The sequence below is a fragment of the Anolis carolinensis genome, chromosome 2, assembly GCF_035594765.1.
Source record: "Anolis carolinensis isolate JA03-04 chromosome 2, rAnoCar3.1.pri, whole genome shotgun sequence".
Classification (NCBI taxonomy): Eukaryota; Metazoa; Chordata; class Lepidosauria; order Squamata; family Dactyloidae; genus Anolis; species Anolis carolinensis.
Genome location: NC_085842.1, coordinates 167,475,608 through 167,498,661, shown reverse-complemented (window position 1 = coordinate 167,498,661; position 23,054 = coordinate 167,475,608). Strand labels below are relative to the sequence as shown.

The window sequence follows — 23,054 nt, the reverse complement described above, 5'->3', positions numbered from 1 at the left end:
ACTGGCTGGGATTTCTGGGAGTTGTAGGCCAAAACACCTGGGGACCCACAGGTTGAGAACCACTGGTTTAAGATATGGAGCTCGTACTATATGGAGCTCGTACTATAGTTGAATCCATTGGTTTTGGTCTTACCCTCTGAAGCAGCTGCCTTCAGCACAGGCAGACCTTCAGATAGGTTAACATTGCCTTGTGCCATATTCCCTCATCCTTTTTAACATCTAGCTGAAACTGCTTGAGGAAATCATATTTATTGGCATATTTAATAAAGGCATGCAAGGCAGGTGACTCCTGCCTTTGTGGAGTATATACAATTCATGCTATGCACTCTGTGTGTGCAAGTACGCAACTCAGAATGTATTAGTGAATTACAAGCTACAGTTCAGCATCACCTGGGATCTGAGTTCTCAAAATACCAAAAAGGAGTTATGGGTGATTCTGTGGAAACCACAAGAATTTTACAACAGGAATTCCGATACATGCAACTTTGCAGTTCCTAATATTCCTTGGGCAGCCACACCAGTTCAACAGGCATTATGGTCACTATAGGGTAGTGTTGCCATGTTTCAAAAGGCATATAAGAGTAGACCAAGCACCATTGTGAATAGTAAGTTGCTGTGGCTCAGGCCAATACAGGATTGACAGCCTCCACAAGAAATATGAATAAATGTATAGCTCACAAACGTATTTTAAGTGGAGAGAGTCTAGCCTCCAGAAGTTGGGCATGTTGCCAGTGGCAGAAGCTTCAGCAAAATAGCACTCATCAAAAGCCGCAAGACTAGCTAACCCACCTAGTTATTTTGTGTGTTAAATGTGAACTTGCAGAATAAATGGGGAGGTAATTTATGGTTTTCCAATGAAATAGGCCAGGAAAAAATAATGGTTTTGAAGCAGGCGCGTGCAACTGCGGCAGATCCAGGAGCCAATTTTCTGCCCTTGGGACCTTCCGGGTGTTTCATGAATTGTTAAAAATGCCAAGAAATGTGAAGAGGGGAAAAAACTAAAAGTGTGCAGAAATTCATTTTTGGGCTTGAAAACATGACATTTTTATGTTAAACTGTGAAAGAAACCCTGCAGCTTTAAAAAAAGGTTTAAAGGAAGGTTTTCAGGAGAAGCAAGTCAAACTATGCTTTGGTTTGAGAAGTGTAAAAGAGTCCAACCCCAGGTAAAAATGCATTGCATATCCTCTACTATCCTAATTTGGCAGGCTTAGCCCTGATTAATCGTCTGTTGTCCCACTTTGTATTCTTTTGTTGTGGCATTTTAGTTGCTTTTAAAATGTCTCAGTTTCTCCCTTCTCCTTAGCAGCATTGCTGTAAAGTGAATTAACACTCATTTGATTCAAGAAAGGAAGCATGAAAGGAGGGGGGGGCACAATCTTGCCTTTCCCAGTAGACCAGGCCTGCACAACACATGTTATGTAGGTCACATGCGGACAGCACAAGCCATTGGTACAGCCTGCCGAGCACCACCGTCCCAGCCGCCTGCCCTCCGCCTGCTCCCTTTCCCTCTTGCCTCTTTTCCTCATTGCCACTTGCACCAACCACTGCCTGCCCCTTCCTCTCGCACCCCATTCGCACCCTTGATGATGTGTCAGTGTTCTGTAGTGCTTTGAGCATTGGACAAGTTTGGAAACCAAAATTTGAATCCCTGCAAAATTTGGAACTCAGCAGGTGTCACGTTTTCTCAGTCTCAAATAGGCAAAGGAAAAGTCCTTCTGAATAAATCATGCCAAGAAAACCCTGTGATATATTTGCCTTAAGGTCAGCATAACTCTGATCAGCCACAGCCAGAAAGGACAGAGAGTTTCATCTATGCTGACGATCGTGCCATCACCACTCAAGCAGGGAGCTTTGAAATGGTTGAACAGAAGCTCTCTGAAGCTTTGGGTGCTCTTATTACAGGGAAAAACAGCTGATTCCTAATCCATCTAAAATGCAGACGTGTGCTTTCAGCCTTAAGAGCAGACAAGCATTTTGAGCTCCGAGGATTACTTGGGAAGGAATCCGACTGGAACAAAATACTCTGGACCGTGCTATGACTTACAAGAAAAACTGCTTGACTATCAAGCAAAATGTGGGTGCTAGAAATAATATCATACAAAAGCTGACTGGCACAACCTGGGAATCACAAACAGATACAGTGAAGACATCTGCCCTAGCACTTTGCTACTCTGTTGCTGAATACGCATGCCCAGTATGGAATACATCTCACCACTTTAAAACAGTGGATGTGGCTCTTAATGAGAAATGCACACACACACATACATTCTTGGCACACATACACACATATATTATCAGCATGCATTCATATTGTAAAGAAGTGTGAATTTTAGTTTACAGATGCCATGTTTAACTGTGTTTTAAAAAAAGGTTAATATTTCAGTTTCTCTGCACCATGAGATGGTTGCCATGGAGAAGGGGGCGGAACCAACTGGGTTAGCTGAAGAGAGAGTAGAATTTGGAGGGAAACTCAGTCAGTGTGTGGTCAGAGAACCACAGAGAAGGTTGATTTTAGTCTGGGCTCTGTTGAAGCTCAGGGAAGGCTGATCCTAAGTTAGGGGACCAGGGATAAAATAAGTTTGGTGACTTATTTTAAGGTAGTCTGTAATCGGATGAATTACAGTGAAGACTGATTCTCAGTTGAAGAATCAGGGAGGCTCAAGTGCTTATTTGAGTCAGTTTAAAATAAGTTTGGTGGCTTATTTTAAGGTAGTCTGTCTCCTGACTAGGAACAGATATTCTGTGATTGAAGTGGAATTTTAAAGTTTGAAACACCTCAATATAACTTTGCAACTGTTCAGTAACGTGCCTCAAACAAGAAAAGTTATTGTAACCATCAAGCTTGTGCCTAAATAAATGTGTTATTATTCCTTCAAACATCTCAGTCTCTGTCATACATACACACATCAAGAATAAACAACAAGAAGAAAGAAAAATAAAAGTCTCCTCTCTAAGTAGCTAGTGGCTACGTATCCAACAGTGGTGGCAAGAATTGATTATCCCCTTGACATCTGGTGGCCGCATTATAAACATCCTTACCTCTGGTGGCAGCGGATATAGTTTTATATATATGATATAATTAATAAAAACAACCTCCATCTCCACATCTCCTCAATCGGTGTCAGAGATGGGATTTTTAAAATAAGATTTCTCCCCCTTTCTGACATCTTTACACATATCTACATGGCCATTTAAATTTCATGCTTTCTCGTCCATCCCTTACCCTTTCTCTCAAACCAAGGACCTATTTTTCAGTCCTCTGCCTGGCCTGTTCACCAAGCCAAGCTCTGGACTTTAACTGCTCCTCCTTGCTGTTGCTGAGGCTGTTTGTGACATCACCAATGCTGCCTGGACTCAGTATGAAATCAGCACTTCCTAGCCAATCATGACCAGGGGCTTTATGACTAGTGTCACCATGTTAGTCCATTGCCTTGTATGTGTTGTGTGTTAGGCAGAGAGTGAGTGTGTACCTACACTGTGGAATTAATGCAGTTTGACACCACTTTCTAAGTGCCATGGCTCAGTACTATGGAATCATGGGAGCTGTAGTTTGGCAAACTATATCCTACCTTGGGATTCACCTGACAGATCTGTTGTTAGATAAATCTGGCATCTGTGTTTCCTCTTTGATTTTGCTTTCCTTGGCAGTTCAGATTCTTTTTTTTCTGTTTTTTAATTCCTCCTGCTTTTATTGGTCTATTTTTTGGTTGTTTTTATTGCACATCTATTTTATTTTCAGTACTTTGTATTGCCAGCCACTTTGCTTAGTTATCTGGCAAGAAGGGTAAACAGAAGAAGGTTTTGAAAATATGTAAATTAAAAGAACTGAGTTTCCCTGTGTTGTTTGGCAGCAAGGCAATATATAAATATAAAAAGTAAACAAAAACTCTCACAACCTAGAAACATCAGAGATCTGATTATTGTTTATGCTTCTAAAAAAACCCAGTAAACCAAAAAAGTGTAATAATGAATAAGTAATACTGAGTGGAAGCTGCAGTCTTGTACAGGCAACTCAATTCCACCCTCTCTCATGGTGAATACCCAATACCTGGGTATGATGATGAATGGAAGCTCTTAAGTGTGCCCACGATCCAGAGTCACCCGCAGAACAATAACATGCCACTCAGGTTTGCAGAACAAAAATACAGGAACTTTACTGATTCCAAGAAATCAAAACAGTAGTATTCACAATGGTCCCTCTGATCACTTACAGAAGTCTACAGTTATAAATAATCCTTTCTCAGTCCATACGTCTGCTTCAGAGAAGAATACAGTCCTGGTTCTTCTCCTTTCTCAGCAGCAATCAGGCCTCAAAATAGCAAGGCCTCTCTGAGTACATTGCTTCCTTTCGCCAGCAGTACTCAGTCAGCACTGAAAACTTGTTCAAACAGGTTCTACAACAGCAGAACAGAAACAGTATCAAATCAGTCCCCAGGTCTCTTACAGGCTCAGCCAATTGGCTCCGATGGCCTAGGGGATAAAAGCTTTGTGGCTTGAAGGTTGGGTTGCTGACCTGAAGGCTGCCAGGTTTGAATCCCACCCGGGGAGAGTATGGATGAGCTCCCTCTATCAGCTCCAGCTCCATGCGGGGACATGAGAGAAGCCTCCCACAAGGATGGTAAAACATCAAAACATCTGGGCGTCCCCTGGGCAACGTCCTTGCAGACGGCCAATTCTCTCACTCCATAAGCAACTCCGTTGCTCCTGACACGAAAAAAAAAGCCAAACGGCTTCATGTACTTCATTTTCCAGTTAACACATACAGCACAGTGCCTTTGCAAACCATGACAATACCTACCCTGTTTCCCCAAAAATAAGACATCCCCAAAAAAATAAGACCTAGTAGAAGTTTTGCTGAATTGCTAGATATAAGGCCTCCCCCGAAAGTAAGACCTAGCGAAGTTTTTGTTTGGAAGCATGCCTAGCGTCTGCCAAACAGAACACCAGAGTATGCAGGATTGGTAAATGTACATATCAATTGTACATGGAAATAATGGTAGTAACAAGAAATTCTTGATAGGATTCACAGTTTGTCTGGTTATGCTGGTTTGTGATGACAACTACTGTACAGTATATAATAAATGGGGGTTTTTTTGTCCAACAATAAATGTGAATTCTTCTTCATGGAAAAATAAGACATCTTCTGAAAATAAGACCTAGCACATCTTTGGGAGCAAAAATTAATATAAGACACTGTCTTATTTTCGGGGAAACACGGTAGCTGACGTAAAACAGACATCTGTGGCAAATATTGAGGGCATATAAAAGCTGTGGGCAAAATGTCATTTAACCCTTCCCCATCCTCAGATCCACAAGTGCTGTTGGGTTGCAGTTCCCATTATCCCCCATCATCCCTATCACCATCAGGTAGCATCTGATGGACTCAGTCCCTGCCACACTGCCGTCCCCTTATCCTTGTCTCTTATGTCATCTTTACATAGTAAGTACAGTGAACTGTCAAATTTACAATTGCAAGCCCCTCTTGTGAGCTTTTTGTGGCCGAATAGCAGGTTACCAATACAATAAACAAGCAAGCAAGTGATTTTGGTGTCTATAAAGCCAGGATGCCTTTGCTGTTATATGTAACATTTATCTACTTTAAAAATTTCATTCAACCTAGGAAGATTCCAAATTTCAGGAATAACAGGCACCAACACATCTTTCTAGGACAAAACAGGCTACTTCAGCCAGGGCCGTAGCCAGAAAAAAATTTTGGGAGGGGTTTTGAAAATTTCGGGGGCGGGGGGGGGGGGTTTGAACCCCTAGCACATACCCCTCCCCGCTACAAACCTGTCAATATCTGCTTGAGATAGTGCCTGGAGGGACTCTTAATGTTTTGCATCTCATAGACTTAGCATGGGGATTTGGTTAACCAGTTAAAATTCATGAGTAAACGAGATTTTTTTTTATAACTTGAAAAACTTCAGGGGGGGGGTTGAACCCCTAACCCCCCCCCTCGCTACAGGCCTGATTTCAGCTGACTGTTGACAGTGTAAAATAGCCAACAGTCAGCTGAATACGTACCTTGTGGCATATGACGCAGCTGTATCCAGTGGTTTCTTTCTGGCCACATGCATTGCCACATATGCATTTTGAATTTAAACATCTCTGTACATATGTCTTTTAAAATTATATTCCTGTGACTTACAGCTTAACTGCTAGTCAGTATGATTGTACTGTGTATGCTCTTGTGAAGAAAATCATGTTTGCTTTAGGGTTGAAAAACAAAGATCATCCATCTTTCTCTGTTCATAGGATGCGCCCAACCTATCCAGGCATTAATGTGCACAGACATACACACACACACATACAAAGATAGGAGCTCCCGATAGTGCAGCGGATTAAACCGCTGAGCTGCTGAACTTTCTAACCAAAAGGTCGGCGGTTCAAATCCGGGGAACGGGGTGAGTTCCTGCTGTTAGCCCCAGCTTCTGCTAACCTAGCAGTTAGTAAACATGCAAATGTAAGTAGATCAATAGGAAGCGGGAAGGTAATGGCGCTCCATGCAGTCATGCCAGCCACATGACCTACCTTGGAGGTGTTTACGGACAATGCCGGCTCTTCGGCTTAGAAATGGAGATAAGCACCAACCCACAGAGTTGGACACGACTAGACTTAATATCAGGGAAAAACCTAACTGCTAGTCGGTGTGATTGTACTGTGCATGCCCTTGTGCAGAAAAATCGTGTATGCTTTAGGGATGAAAAACAAACATCATTAATCCATCTTTCCCTGTTCATAGGATGCTACCAATCTATCTGTGCATTAACGTGCATAGACATACACACACACACATACAAAGATATGGCAATTTTAATGGAATATATTTTCAGCATGTGACTAGATTATATTTACGTCTATGCCAAGCACATGATTACATCCTAAGGGATATAAGCATTCTCTCCACTCTATCTTTATGTTCCTCTCCTTTATTTTATGTGTTTAAAATATTTAAACATATTCTTAAAATATCTAAAAATATTGGTAGCATTATGATAGTGTCCTCTGTGGTGTGTGACAGCATCAGGGATGGCCTGGCAACTCTTGCAGCTCTGTCCACTGAGATTAATTTAGTTCTCCCCATCCCTTGCAAATATACCCTATATATTCATGTATAAGTCTATAAAATTAGTAATATGGCAACACAAAAAACTCACGTCATCCGGGGGTTGACTTATCTATGGGTCAATGTGATTACTGTACCTTAACTCTTATTTTAAAAAGGAACCATCCCTTTCTCTGAGTACCATGGCAAAAGGCAAGAGCTTAGTCCCTCTCAGACAAACCTAAAAGAAGCATCAGACTCCTTTACTGTCTCTGTCTTGGTGCCAGTTTTGCCTTTTTAAAATTCCTGGATGGGGAAATGTCAATGGCAGTCAGGGGTGACTGGCTAACTCAGGCAGCACTTAAGCCGTTCCCTCTCCACAAAATTACCCTTGACATCCACAGGTCATATTCAGGTCCATAATTTTAGCACCCAAACCTACCATGAAATTGTGCATGAGGTCAATTTATACATGCTTATATATGACACCTCATTTGCCCATTCCCCAAGACCGCTAGCATGCATGAAGGCCCAAAACATTCTTCTGCAAAAGCAGACCCTAGCTATCTCCATGAGCATCTATGGCACCATTTTTTCATAGAATCATAGAGTTGGAAGAGACATTGTGGCCATCCAGTCCAACCTCCTGCCAAGAAGCAGGAAAATCGCATTCAAATCACCCCTGACAGATGGCCATCCAGTCTCTGCTTAAAAGCCTCCAAAAAAGGAGCATTCACACCACACTCCGGGGCAGAGAGTTCCACTGCTGAACAGCTCTCACAGATAGGAAGTTGAGGTGGAATCTCTTTTCTTTCCTAAAGTTTGAAGCCATTGGTTTGCATCCTAGTCTCCAGGGCAGCAGAAAACAAGCTTGCTCCCTTCTCCCAATTACTTCCCCTCATATATTTATATATAGCTATAATGTCTCCTTTCAGCCTTCTCTTCTGCAGGCTAAGCATGCCCAGATCTTTAAGACTCCCGTCATAGGGCTTGTTCTCCAGATTCTTTATCATTTTAGTTGCCCTTCTCTGGACACATTCCAGCTTGTCAACATCTCCCTTCAATTGCGGTGCCCAGAATTGGACATAGTGTGGTTCCAGGTGTGGTCTGACCAAGGCAGAGATACCTCCCTGAGAAGAATGGGAAAAATACATTACAAATTTGTTGATAATGGATAAAATAACTGTACTCTTAAGAGGAGAACCTATAGAAAACTTTGTTAATGAATGACAACCAATGATCCAACATCTCAATGCAAGATGATTCTAAAAATGTATATAGGGGAAACTATAAAACTGTAGAAAAGGAAGAAACAGATATTAGTTTGGAGCCTATGATACTTTTATATGTACTATTTAAATAGAAGATTGTGACCCCTTAAAGAAAATATATTATCTGAGAAATGATTATGGAACACTAATAGCTGCGAACAGTACACTTATAAATGTATGTCTATTTGAATAAATAAATAAATGAAAAAATACAGTCCTTAGGGGTCAATCCCACGAAATGTTGCTGCCTGAGACATCACAACATGTTGCAATTCCCGTACAAACGCTCTCTTAAAGCGTATAGTATCAATGCCAATCACACTGTTTTTGTAACCAAGGCAGAAAAACAAAACCACCGCTCCCAATTATAGGCTGTGAAAGTGTTAACAATGTACAGATCTTTTCACGACTTTCCAAAATGGCTAACAGAGGCTGCTCTTTTTGCCCATGCAAATCTTCAGGTCTGCTCTGAAATGTTATGGTCCGTCCTATCACCCTAGAAAACCCATTACCACCACTTCATCCTGCCACATGTCTGCGGAGCTGGCCTGTCTTTAAGCTACAACCTTCTATAAAAATGTTAAAACCAGGCACGGGGTTGTCATAGAACAAAATCTCCACAATCCCCTTTCCTCTCCCCCTCCCCCTCCCCAAAACAGGATGTGGTTGCCTAAATGGGTTGCTTCACCAAGCACAGCGGGGAAGACTTGTTCATGAGACAGGAGGAGGAGGAGGAGGAAGAGAAAAACAAAAAGAGAGCAAGTGCCTCTCAAGAGTCCTTCTTCTAACCAAGTTGGGTCTCTTAGCTCTTTGCTTGCCGGTAGGCTGTTAGGAATTGTGGGAGTTGAAGTCCAAAACACCTGGCGGGCCAAAGTTTGGCCATGCCTGGTATATACTCATGTATATATCAAAGGACAGATTTTGGGTAAGAGACAAAGTACAGTACTCATATTGATCCCAAGTTTTTTGCATTTTTAAATAAAAGTTCTAGAACATATATAGAATACTAGCTGTGCCCGGCCACGCGATGCTGTAGCGAAGTATGGTGGTATGGGAAATAAAGTATTGAGGAAATGGTGGAAGTTAAGGTAAAAGGTAAAGGTTCTCCCCTGGCATTAAGTCCATTATAAATGGGTTATATAGCTGTGTGGAAGGGCCTTGAGTCTACACTGCCATATAATCCAGTGCAAATTAGATAATCTGTGGAAGAGGCCTAAGTGAGGTCTAACTCGGCCTGTCCCCTGGGCTGAGTGGGTTGCTAGGAGACTAAGTGGGCGGAGCTTAGCCTTCTAATTGGCAGCAATTTGATAAAAATAATTATTCCTCTCCCTCTAATTAGGACTTTATTTTTCTTTCCTTTTTGTTGTATGAACTTAGAGGCATGGATGAGGGGTTGTGCTCCCAAGTTTAGTGTTTCAGGGATGTGTAGTTTTGTTGTTTTGTCCTAGGCCGAAATTTCATTACCCTTTTATATATATAGACTAGCTGTGCCCGGCCACGCGTTGCTGTGGCTTAGTCTGGTGTTGGTCAGTCTACATTAGGTTGTATTTATGCTGTGACCTCCACCCTTCTTTATACTCACATTAGTAGTAGTATTTGAAGTCTGTTACCGTCTTCAATTTTTGTGTTGATTGATAATTGCTTGAGATCCCTGTTGTCTTTGATTTGTTGTTAATTGTAATGTCTGATTCTGCTGAGTGCGGTTTATATTTTTATTGTGGTACAATAGTCTTTTTTTTGTTTTGCCTGTGTAGGTGTTTATTATTATTGTTGTTGTTGTGGTCATGAAGGTTGGATAAGTTAGATGCTACTGTATTGTTTTTTGGAGGCCCAGTGTAGCACTGACTGGCCTCTCAGCCTCAGTGCCTGGCTGTTTCTTGCCTGTGATGGTGTTGATTCTTGTTGTTGTTGTTGTTGTCATTGTTATTATTGTAATTGTTTTTTTGGAGGCCAAGTGTGAATGTAGGGATTGGGGAGGTGGATGAGTTGTGTTGTCAAATTTTGTATTTGTTATAGTCACAATGCGTTGTTGTGAGTTTTGTGGGTCCAGATTGTGGTTTTGTGGTGTGGTTGTGTTGTTACAACTGAGAGGCAAGGCTTTTGTGTTGTGTTGCCAAGTTTTGTATTTCTGGGGCGTTTAGTTGTGTTGTTATAGTCACGATGCATTGTTGTGAGTTTTGTGGGTCCGGATTGTGCTTTTCTGGTGTAGTTGTGTTGTTACAATCGGGAGGGAATGCTTTTGTGTTGTGTTGCCAAGTTTCGTATTTCTGGGGCGTTTAGTTGTGTTGTTATAGTCATGATGCGTTGTTGTGAGTTTTGTGGGTCCAGTGTGGTTTTGTGGTGTGGTTGTGTTGTTACAACTGGGAGGCAAGGCTTTTGCATTGTTCTGCCAAGTTTTGTATTTCTGGGGCGTTTAGTTGTGTTGTTATAGTCATGATACGTTATTGTGAGTTTTGTGGGTCTGGATTGTGGTTTTGTGTTGTGGTTGAGTTCCTACAACTGGGAGGCAAGGCTTTTGCGTTGTGTGCCAAGTTTCGTATTTCTGGGACGTTTAGTTGTGTTGTTATAGTCATGATGCGTTGTTGTGAGTTTTGTGGGTCCGGATTGTGGTTTTGTGGTGTAGTTGTGTTGTTACAACCGGGAGAAAAGGCTTTTGTGTTGTGTTGTCAAGTTTCGTATTTCTGGGGCGTTTAGTTGTGTTGTTATAATCACGATGCATTGTTGTGAGTTTTGTGGGTCCGGATTGTGGTTTTGTGGTGTGGTTGTGTTGTTACAACCGGGAGGCAAGGTTTTTTGCGTTGTGTTGTTAAGTTTTATATTTCTGGGGCTTTTGCATCGTGTTGCCAAGTTTCGTATTTCTGGGGCATTTAGTTGTGTTGTTATAGTCACGATGCGTTGTTGTGAGTTTTATGGGTCCGGATTGTGGTTTTGTGGTGTGGTTGTGTTGTTACAACTGGGAGGCAAGGCTTTTGCATTGTGTTGCCAAGTTTTGTATTTCTGGGGCGTTTAGTTGTGTTGTTATCGCACGATGCGTTGTTGTGAGTTTTGTGGGTCTGGATTGTGGTTTTGTGGTGTGGTTGTGTTGTTGTAACCTGGAGGCAAGCCTTTTGCATTGTGTTGCCAAATTTCGTATTTCTGGGATGTTTAGTTTTGTTGTTATAGTCACTGCGCAAACAACTTTATCATTTTATATATATAGACTAGCTGTGCCCGACCACGCGTTGCTGTGGCGAAGTCTGGTGGTATGGGAAATAAAGTATTGAGGAATTGGTGGTAGTTAAGGTCAAGGGTAAAGGTTTTCCCCAGACATTAAGTCCAGTCGTGTCTGACTCTGGAGGTTGGTGCTCATCTCCATTTCTAAGCCGAAGAGCCGGCGTTGTCCGTAGACTCCTCCAAGGTCATGTGGGATGACTACATGGAGCGGCGTTACCTTCCCGCTGGAGCAGTACCTATTGATGCACTCACATTTGCATGTTTTCGAACTTCTGGGTTGGCAGAAGCTGGGGCTAACAGTGGGGGCTCTCTCCGCTCCCCCAATTCAAACCTGTGGCCTTTCGGTCCAGAAGTTCAGCAGCTCAGCACTTTAACACGCTGCGCCATCAGGGGATATTATTTCCTAAAGGTTGTGAATATACAATATTTCTGATTGGTTTTTTTTTGTTTGTTGGAGGCAAGTATGAATGCTGCAATTAGGAAAAATGATTAGGATGTAATGGCCTTGCAGCTTTAAAGCCTGGCTGTTTCCTCCCTGAGTGATTTTTTTGTTGGGAGGTGTTAGCTGGCCCTGATTGTTTCCTGTCTGGAATTCCCTTGTTTTCAGAGTGGTGTTGTTTGCGATATTTTATGTGCTTCTACTGTCTGTGGCCCTGAGAAAACAGAGGATTTTCCAGACTTTGATGATGGGAATACTTTGTTGGTAGGTGTTAGCTGGCCCTGATTGTTTCCTGTCTGGAATTCCCTTGTTTTCAGAGTGGTGGTGTTTGCGATATTTTATGTGCTTCTACTGTCTGTGGCCCTGAGAAAACAGAGGATTTTCCAGACTTTGATGATGGGAATACTTTGTTGGGAGGTGTTAGCTGGCCCTGATTGTTTCCTGTGTGGAATTCCCCTGTTTATTTCCTGTCCTGGTTTTAGAGATTATATTGTTCTGCATTATTCTATCCCAGTAATTATTTCATATTAAAGAAGAATCTCACTTATCCAACATTCGCTTATACAATGTTCTGGATTATCCAACGCAGTCTGCCTTTTCATAATCAATGTTTTTGTAGTCAGTGTTTTAAATTCATTGTGATATTTTAGTGGTAAATTTGTAAATACAGTACAGTAGAGTCTCACTTATCCAACATAAACGGGCCGGCAGAACGTTGGATAAGCGAATATGTTGGATAATGAGGAATTAAGGATAACCCTATTAAACATCAAATTAAGTTATGATTTTACAAATTAAGCACCAAAACATCATGTTAGACAACAAATTTGTCAGAAAAAGTAGTTCAGTACACAGTAATGCTATGTAGTAATTACTGTATTTATGAATTTAGCACCAAAATATCACGATATATTGAAAGCATTGACTACAAAGATGCGTTGAATAATCCAGAACGTTGGATAAGCGAGTGTTGGATAAGTGAGACTCTACTGTAAATACTACATAGCAGTACTGCTTATGGAACTACTTTTTCTGTCAAATTTGTTGTATAATATGATGTTTTGGTGCTTAATTTGTATAACGATTACCTAATTTGATGTTTAATTGGCTTTTCCTGAATCCCTTCTTATTATCCAACATATTCACTTATCCTGCCGGCCTGTTTACGTTGGATAAGTGAGACTCTACTGTATATTTCTAATATTATATTATCTGCTCAGAACTGGATTATATGAGGCTCCTTCTTCACAGCTGTATAAAATGCACACTGAAGTGGATTATATGGTAGTGTGGAGATAATCCAGTGCAAAGCAGATAATATAAGATTATAAATGGGTTATATAGCTGAGTCTACACTGCCATATAATCCAGTGCAAATTAGATAATCTGTGGAAGAAGTCTAAGTGAGGCCTAAATCTAAACCCTAACCCTAACCCTGTCCCCTAACTGAAACCTGGCTGTCCCTTGGTTGCTAGGCAACCGAGTGGGCAGAGATTAGCCCTCTAAACTGGCAGCAATTGGATAAAAAAAATTATTGCTCTCCCTCTAATTAGGACTTTATTTTTCTTTTCTTTTTGTTGTATCAACCTTGAGGCGTGGATGATGGGTTGTGTTGTCAAATTTTGAGGTTGGGGGGCCTGTACTTTTGTTGTTTTGTGAATCGCCGTGATGCCATCACTCTTTTATATATATAGATGTAGGATAGTTTCGTCTACCCAGTATCCACTGACACACCCGGTCTGATCACAAAAATTCAGAAAAACTCTGAGAAACTGATGGGTCTGTTTTTGTGGGCAGGTCATGTCGATTCAGCTCGATCCAACCAACTCTGTAGTTTGAGTGTCATCACAGACCTGAATGTGAGGGATAAATTTGTAAGAAAGATGTCCTCCAAGGTTTCTCACATGAAAACTGGGGTACGTATGGATAAGCAACAGTGTGAGTATGGTGAAGATGGTCAAAGGAAGGATACACCATCTAGGAGAGATTGAAGTGGTTTGCTTTTGCCTGAGCCTATTGGGAAGGGGAAGACTTGGGGGCTGAGCTGTGGCGCAGGCTGGTGAGCAGCCTGCTGCAACAAATCACTCTGACCATGAGGTCATGAGTTCGAGGCCAGCCCGTGGCGGGGTGAGCACCCGCCAATTAAAAAATAAAAAATAGCCCCTGCTCGTTGCTGACCTAGCAACCCAAAAGATAGTTGCATCTATCAAGTAGGAAATAAGGTACGACATATAAAGTGGGGAGGCAAATTTAACTAATTTACGACATTGGAATGAGGAAGTGCCGTCACAGTGGATGATGAAGCAGCTGCTCCCCCTGTGGCCAGAATCGAATATCCCCTCAGGAGAAGGTTAAATTGCCTCTGCATCTGTCTCTGTCTCGGTTCCATGTGTATATGGGCATTGAATGTTTGCCCTATATGTATATAATGTGATTCCCCCTTAGTCCCCTTCGGGGTGAGAAGGGCAGAATATAAATACTGTAAATAAATAAATAAATAAGACTTCACTACATCCTGTCATTTATCATGTTCCACGGCTGATGCTGGCTAGTGGTGTCAGGCCTAGCAGTTGGTGATGGAAGGAGTTAATGTAAATCTTAGTTGTAAAGGGCTGAGTAATCTGTAAGTAAAAGTTACAGGTGAAAGCAATTAAGGGTGGAGGCATGCAAGAAATAGGTTGCAGCTGGGTTTTACTAGATACAAGGCACTAGCCTGGAGACTGATCTTTGGGTAAAAAGGATTTCTCTTATCTGGCTGTGAATAGTGCTGGTTTGTCCCCCAGATTTATGGATTTTTGGTATCCTGACCTATCTCCTGAACTCTTGTAACCCTGGAACCTTGGATCTCTGGAATAGCTAATGACTATGGTATAGACTTGTGATCCTTAGACTTACTTAGTCATTGAACTCTCGGCGTTTGACTACTGGACTGGACATTTGACTATGGTGTTCATCTGAACCTGCATTTGCTATCAGTCGTTGTTTTACATTTTGTGACTGAGTACTTTCTTTATGTTTTGTATTTGGATTATAAAAAAGTTAGACAGTAAAGTGCTGCTTTAATTAAATTGTTTGACACAAACTGGTGTTTGTTTTGGTTCTGCCTGCGTACTGGCAGAGCCCTGGCATTTGAGACACATTCTTCTTCCTCCTATTGAGTTAAGGTAAAAATAAAGGTTTCCCCTGACAGTCGTGTCCGACTCTGGGGGTTGGTGCTCATCTCCATTTCTAAGCCGAAGAGCCGGAATTGTCCGTAGACACCTCCAAGGTCATGTGGACGGCATGACTGCATGGAGCACCGTTACCTTCCCGCCGGAGCAGTACCTATTGATCTACTCGCATTTGCATGTTTTCGAACTGCTAGGTTGGCAGGAGCTGGAGCTAACAGCGGGTGCTCACTCCGCTCCCCGGATTTGAACCTGGGACCTTTCGGTCTGCAAGTTCAGCAGCTCAGCGCTTTAACACACTGAGTCACTGGAGGCTCCTATTGAGTTATTCGAGTGTAAAATATTTTGTGCTTTGAACTCAGTTTGCAGCAATTGAGATAAGCTGAGGACAAAGTTGGAAGGATCAGAAGGATCGGAAGAAGAGAGCTGTAACTGAGTACTTATTCTGTGTAAAATTTTCAAAGATTTTGATTTGCAAAGAAAACATTTTCTGCACAAGAATTAATATTTTTACATTGAAATATAATTTTCCATGCAGCAAATGCTGTTTCCTGCAGAGAAATTGCTGCTTTCTGCACAAAACAACTTTGTGTGAATTTTACACAGAATAGATCTCTAATTAGGGGCCACAGTGGCGAAGTGAGTTAAATCACTAAGCTGAAGAACTTGCTGACTGGAAGGTTGGCGGTTCGAATCCACGGGATGGGATGAGCTCCCGTTGTTAGCCCCAGCTACTGCCAACCTAGCAGTTCAAAAACATGCAAATGTGAGTAGATCAATAGGTACTGCTTTGGCAGGAAGGTAACGATGCTCCATGCAGTCATGCCAGCCACGTGACCTTAGAGGAGTCTACGGACAACGCCAGCTCTTCAACTTAGAAATGGAGATGAGCACCACCCCCCAGAGTCAGACACGACTAGACTTAATGTCAGGGGAAAACCTATACTTTAATAGATCCCTAATTGCGTAACCTGTATGATTTTCAAAGACTTCGAGGAAGAAAACTGCTGAAATTACTCGTGGTTGCCCTTGGGAAGAAATGTTGTGAATAATTACCTCCCTAGCAAGAAGTCTACCTCCAAGTAATGAAATAGAATGGGAACTGCTTTGCTAATTGGAGTAGTGAAGCCATCTGGGAAATGCCTTTTGTCTAAATATAGGAGGAAATAGTTTCAAAACAGTAGTATTTTGCAAGTGCTTGTGTGTCAGAAAGAAAGCAGAGGGAAGGGTGAACATAATGTACTGGCATTCATAACAGCATAACTGGGTGAAGCAGTGGGGGAGGTTTCGTATTTCATAAAATGTGTGTCCTGAAATCCTAGTCCAGGTGTTCTTCAAACTAGATTATATTTTACTCCAGGATGGACAACCTGTGGCCCTCTCAGAATGTGCATGGAGAGTCTGGGAGTTGTAGTCCAAAAATAGGAACATTTCCTAGTTCTGGATCTTTCTGATGTTTTTGGCCTGCAACTCCCATCAGTATTAGCCATCACAGCCAATAATGAGGGATGGCAGGAGATGTCAACTAATCTAACTTATTCCTGAATTAAAACAAAATCGAGCAATAATAATTTTAAGAGTCCACTCACATAAAATAGACAAATAATAATAATGAGAATAAATCAGGAGTGAACCAGAATGACAGAATGGTAAACCTAAAATACACAAAATAAAATACACATTCATGGTGCATCTAAACTGTAGAATAAATGTAGTTTGACACTACTTTAACTGCCATGGCTCAATGCTGTCGAATCATGGGAGCTGTAGTTTTACAAGGACTTTAACCTCTTCTGCCAAATAATGCCAGTGTTTCACCAAATTGTGAATTCCAGGATTTCATAGCACTGAGCCAAGCCACTTAAATAATAATAATAATAATAATAATAATAATAATAATAATAATAATACTTTATTTATACCCCGCCACCATCTCCCCAACGGGGACTCGAGGAGGCTTACATGGGGCCATGCCCAGAACAATACAATATAAACAGCATATAAAAAGAACAACACATCACAACACAATGAACAATACAGTAAATAATAATATCCATTACAATGCAAAATCAAGGAAACAATAAAAACAAGGGCGGGCCACATGAACATTAAGTTAAAACTCGGGGTGAGAAAGACATAAGAATAAAACCACAGCGAACAGGGTCATAAGAAAGTGGTGTAGTCTAGAGGATAGATATTAGAGGGAGCAACGGAAAAGAAATATAAAGTAGTTACTCTCCAAAAGCACAACGGAAGAGCCATGTTTTCAAGTCTTTCTTGAAGGCTACTAATGTGGGGGCTTGCCTAATCTCAATGGGCAGTGAATGGTTTCAGACTGCATCAGTTCTACAGTTTAGATGCCCCTTAAATAAACGTGGTCAGGTTAAGTGAGCTTCTCTTGGCAGAATTTGATATGAAAGATCCCAATACTGAAAAGGCTCTGGGCTTTATAATAAGCAGCCCAAATCTCAGACAATGGTCAAGAAGGAGGAAGTAGTGACAGGTTTGCCTAGTGGCAATATCATGGCCATAATCCAGTAGGAATTCATAGCACCTCCCATTCAAAACACAGCAAATACCAATGTAGGCTAGCCTGAAAATCACTGCAGACAGCATCATCCCTGAACAATTTAAGTGCTGCAAAGCAAAAACTGATAGGATTTACATAAGTGGCAGAAGAAAGAGGTCCAAACCATCAATGTGGGAACCATAATTCAGAAAGATTTTACACATTTTCCTGCCAATATTTAATCCATGCCATATTTATTCTGAAATCTAGGATGGCATTCTCCGGAGACCATGGTTTGGATGCCTGTTCAGTCATGGAAACCCACTGTGTGATCTTGGCCGTGTCACACTTTCTCAGCCTCTGAGGAAGGCAAAGGTAAGTTCTCTCTGAACAAATCTTGCCAAAAAAACTCACAATTGAATTGCCATAGGGTTTCCATAAGTTGGAAACAGCTTGAATGCACACAAGAGCAGCAAATATTTAGTCATGTCGAGTCATGCTACTAATTAGCAAACACGGGGAAATAATTGGTATTATAATTCTTTACATCAATCTTTGACATGTCTCATTTGGCAGATCTCAGTTTAATATACTGAATCATAGATGGTTGGGATCAAGTTCAAATATTTGCCATGCAAAACGAAGCACAGCTAAAAATATTTTAGTTTAAGAAAGAGAGGGGGGGGGGAAATTAAAGTAGAATCAATACCTGTTGTTGCTTGGGGGTTGGTGTTGTGATTGTTATGACATGAATTAAACAAATGTTTTCTAGTAGTCTTTTAGCCCTTAAGATTTGTGCAGAAAATATCAATTCCCTGGGAGGTAAATAAAACAGCCCAAAGTCTACTGATTTGAAACGGGGGCCCCATTTGCACAGCCCTATAATCAAGTTTCTGAATCCAGATTATCTGCTTTAAACTGGATTATATGGCAGTGTAGACTCATATAATCCAGCTCAAAGCAGATAATCTGGATTCAGAAACTGTCTTATATGGTAATGTAGATGAAGCCCCATTACATGAAAATGTTTGAAATGTTAACGTAAGTGCAAAGTGTGTTCAAAATCTTCTATATATATAAAAATGTAATGTGTCGTTTTACTATGGAGTAAACAACAAAACCACTGAACCCAATCACACCAAATTTGGCCACAAAGGACATCGTAACCCAAGCTATGTCTTTCAAACAAAAAAATCTATAAAAATAAAGTCCAAATTAGAGGATGAGGAAGAGCTGTTTTTTCCCCTGGCTGCAGTCAGAAGGGTAAGCTCCGCCCCCTTTAGGCCCCACCCACTTCATCTCCTAGCAACCCACTCAGCCACAATGGCCTGGGGACAGGCAGTTAGGCCTCACTTAAGCCTCTTCCATACTGCCTATAAAATGCAGATTATCTGATTTGAACTGGATGATATGACAGTGTAGACCCAAGGCCCTTCCACACAGCTATATAACCCAGAATGCCAAGGCAGATAATCCACAGTATCTGCTTTGAACTGGGTTATCTTGAGTCCACACTGACATATAATCCAATTCAGTGTGGATTTTATACAGTTGTGTAGAAGGGGCCTCACATAATCCAGTTCAAAACAAATAATATAATATTATAAATATAATATATAACATATAAAAATTACTGTGCTATAATAAAACAGAACAATATAATCTCTAAAATCAGGACAGTAAATAAAGAACAACACTCTGAAAATGGGGGAATTCCAGGCAGGAAACAATCCGGGAACAAACAACTTACACCTCCCAACAAACAATCCCTTCAGGCAGGAAGAAGCCAGGCTTTGAAGCTGCAAGGCCATTAAATGGTAATCAAGGGAACTAATTGCAGCATTCATACTTGCCGCACCGAGACTATTCGTTGCCATTCAACCTGGTCAACCAAGGATTCCACAAGGTAGAAAGCGGCCAGGCTTGCAAGCAGCAAGGCTATTCAGTGCTGTTCAACCTGGCCAACCAATGATAGAAAACCCCCAGGCTACCTGGCCAACAAATGATTCCCATAAGCCACAGCAACGCATGGTCATTTTATAAATGAAGAGGTGGAGAAAGCACCCTGAAATTACAAATTTGTGTTTAAGAGTAACAAGAAGTAGTAGCCAGGATGTATCAAACCCTTACAAAGATAACAAACACAGTTTAAAATTTAAAAATATGCCTTGCCAAGTAAACACATGGTGGTGGGAGATGATTGATTGTTTTGTTCTTTTTTAAAACTTGTATACCCCATATTGTGTTCGCTATTTTGTTTTGACTCATATCGTAAGCCACTTTGACTTCTATTTTGGGAGAAAGGGGGAATACAATTCCAATAAATAAATACACAGAATTAGCTTGGGCCAGAAAAAACATGCCCAAAAAATGTAACCTCCAAATGGTTTTGAAACATGACTCTCCCCACCCAATTTCTCTTAAAAATAAATGTCTAACTATGTCTTTGATTCTGATGTGCAATGATTTACCCCTTCCCATGCAATGTAGTTCCTACATGGGTTTTATGCTAATATGTTCAATGGAGTGCCTTCTCACAGTGGTCAATATTTTGTAGATCTAGGAAGCAGCAATGTTGTTCATTCATTTGGCAGCGTCAACATCTATTCTGAATGCGTTAGGCCCAGAAACGGAAATAAATGTTCTAACCGAGGCAGGGAAAGATGCTGAGTGCTTGAAGTATTTCTAATTTTCTGTGAAATGAAGTAACAGGGACGCAAAGGGAAGTACAACTTCTCTCTTCTTGCTAAATACAGGAGAATTATGTGCCATGGAGAAAGTGAGTGCCAACATTTCCTTGTCTTGCTGCCTAAAAAGTAGTTCAGGATTAAAAAATATTTTTACCTACATAGAAAAATTGGCAGAATATTCGTCTCTATCGTATTTTTGTTTCATTCCTTTCCAATAGGAACTTAATCCCCCACCACCACCACCACCACTTTAAATTTCTTCTTGAAGGAATCAACAATAGACTTAGTAATGCTGTATGATTTAGTTTTAGCCACACTGAGTCTCCTTTGAGAAATAAAAAGTGAGATGATAACCTCACAACCTCTGAGCATGCCTGCCATAAATGTGGGTGAAACATGAGGAGAAAATGCTTCTGGAACATGGCCATCCAGCCCGGAAAACTCACAGCAACCCAATGATTTTGGCCATGAAAGCCTTCAACAACACAATAATAATATAATTTCCTTTCAGGTGCAATTTTCAAAAGCTATTCAGAGTTCAGACTCTACGCTGCACAAAATTCACTTCTGGTATTTTTTGCACAGAAAACTTCATTTCGTGAAATATTATTTCATAGAACCATAGAATAATAGAGTCAGAAGAGGCCACATGCACCATCTAATCCAATCCCTGCCATGTGCAGAAAATATTGTTTCTTGTGGATGATGATGATGATGTTGATAAACTTTACTTGTATCCCACGTGTGAATTTTGAGCAAAAAAAGTCATTGTCCACAGCTTTTGTTTGTGTGCAGAAAACATTGGTTTTTGTACAGGAAATAATATTTTTGCAAAGAAAACACTTTTTCCCTGCACTGATAATACTGTGCAAAAACATCACATGGAGAATTTGCACAGAACTCTGAAGATCCTTGTCAGGATTCCTCAACACTTGAAAAACACATTTCCCAAATGTTTTTCAAATATTTTCTAACATTTTTTCCCAATTTTCTAATATACTTTGCATCCCTATGCTCCACAGCAGCTTTGTGAAAGATATGAATCTGCAGTATTCTTATTTTGCAGATGAGGAACCAAGATTGGGCAGTGAAACAAGCTAAGAACTTTATAATACCACCCCGCAAATAAAAAACATTTGGGGTCATATATATCCTTTGTTAAAACAGAGATGAATTAAAATAAATATACATTGAGCCTAAGGCTAATGTCTAGCCCTGTATGGCCAGGGCTCATAATATTTCGAAGCACAGTAAAGTAAGATAGATTGGGTTAAAAGTCTTTTTTGTCATATGTGGTTTAGCTCAACTGCCTGAGTTGTCTTAAGTTGTTTCTAAATTCAGGTACCTAATCGACGAGGTACACAGCATGATACCTATTGCAGAACACAATGATCTTCATAGGAACAGTGGTTTTCAACCTAGGGTCCCCAGATGTTTTTGGCCTACATCTCCCAGAAATCCCAGCCAGTTTACCAGCTGTTAGGATTTCTGAGAGTTGAAGGCCAAAACATCTGGGGACCCCAGGTTGAAAGCCACTGGGCTAGACTACTGTGGGGAAATTTGACATCTGATCCTGATATTAATGAACCACTACTCTTATTTTCATCATAACTACTACCAGTCCCCCTGATCAGACTGGCTAGGACTCATGGAAATCGTAATTGTAATACATCGGGTAGGATGTTCTTTTTCTTGAGCTGAGCAATATTTGTAGTGTAAATGTGGTTTTACACATGTAAGATCTTGCCTGAGATCAGGGAGCTTGGCTAACATAGTTTCTATTTTCTTCCCAGCTTTCCAAAACTACTATGATTTTCTGCTCATGCTGGTCTGTGCAATGATGCAAGGAAATAAGTCAGAAAAGGTTAGAAAATGGACATTTGTTAATCCTGTTTCTGACTATGGCTAAAGAGGGAATCGATTGCTCTGCATGAGCGATCCACAGATTGTCTAAATACAGTTCCCACTGAAATGCCTGGTGCAAGGGCAGAATCAAATTAGAGAAGAAAAGTTTCCTTAAAATGATCAAATGTACAGTAATAATCGTTTTACTAATCAAATAAGTATGACACCACTCATCTAAAACCATGATTTCTCTAGTTGTAAGGTGGGTTCTAATATGTGTGCATATATATGCCAGTAGTTCAAGAGGAACAGCTTTGTGATCACTTTTTAATGGGTTTTTTAACCCCAAATACTGTATTAGATACCTTTCTGCAGCTACTGAGATTATTCTTCAGAAACAACAATTATTTCTGAAGTGATTAAGAACTATACTTGTTTTTAAGTACAGTCAGTCAATATGAACTCTGGTACACTGAAAATATACAACGACATCCAAACAAGTTCCACATCCTGGCTTGGGCTGGAGCCAGGCAGGATTATCTGTGGCTCAGCAAAGGCATCTTTGCCCCATGGTACACATTAATATCTTTTATTTTTGTTCAGGCAGGTTCAGCAGGTTGTAGTTTCCCCAAAGTGGAATAACTTGCTCATCACAAAGGACAGCTGAATGCACACACCATCAGTTACAATGTCTTCTTTGCACCACCTTCAGTTCTGGCACATTGGGGGACAACAGCCTTTCTCCATCCTTAAAACAAACTATTGGTCTCACCCAGTTATTCTAAAGGCACATCTACACTGCAGAATTGATGCCGTCTGACCACCACTACAAATCGCCAAGCTACAAATCCCATGATTCCATAGCGTTGAACCAT

The 23,054-nt window shown here is 40.9% G+C and overlaps 1 protein-coding gene and 1 long non-coding RNA gene across 6 annotated transcripts in view; one reads left to right on the top strand and one right to left on the bottom strand.

Annotated features, from left to right (window-relative positions):
* The window catches only part of LOC134296343 (uncharacterized), a 67,490-nt gene extending 49,173 nt beyond the window's left edge, over positions 1–18,317 (top strand). The window contains exon 3 of the long non-coding RNA XR_010003056.1: positions 17,915–18,317. This is a non-coding gene — a long non-coding RNA (uncharacterized LOC134296343). The remainder of the gene's footprint in view (positions 1–17,914) is intronic.
* gmip (GEM interacting protein) overlaps positions 1–23,054 on the bottom strand; it is a 108,581-nt gene that overhangs the window by 68,160 nt on the left and 17,367 nt on the right. Inside the window, exon 1 of one of the 5 annotated variants that reach the window (XM_062971036.1) lies at positions 3,224–4,538. The exons of the other annotated variants lie outside the window; for them this stretch is intronic. The gene's annotated coding sequence lies outside the window, so the exon portion shown is untranslated. Of the gene's footprint in view, positions 1–3,223; positions 4,539–23,054 lie in introns of those variants that run through there. 5 annotated transcript variants of the gene reach the window in all.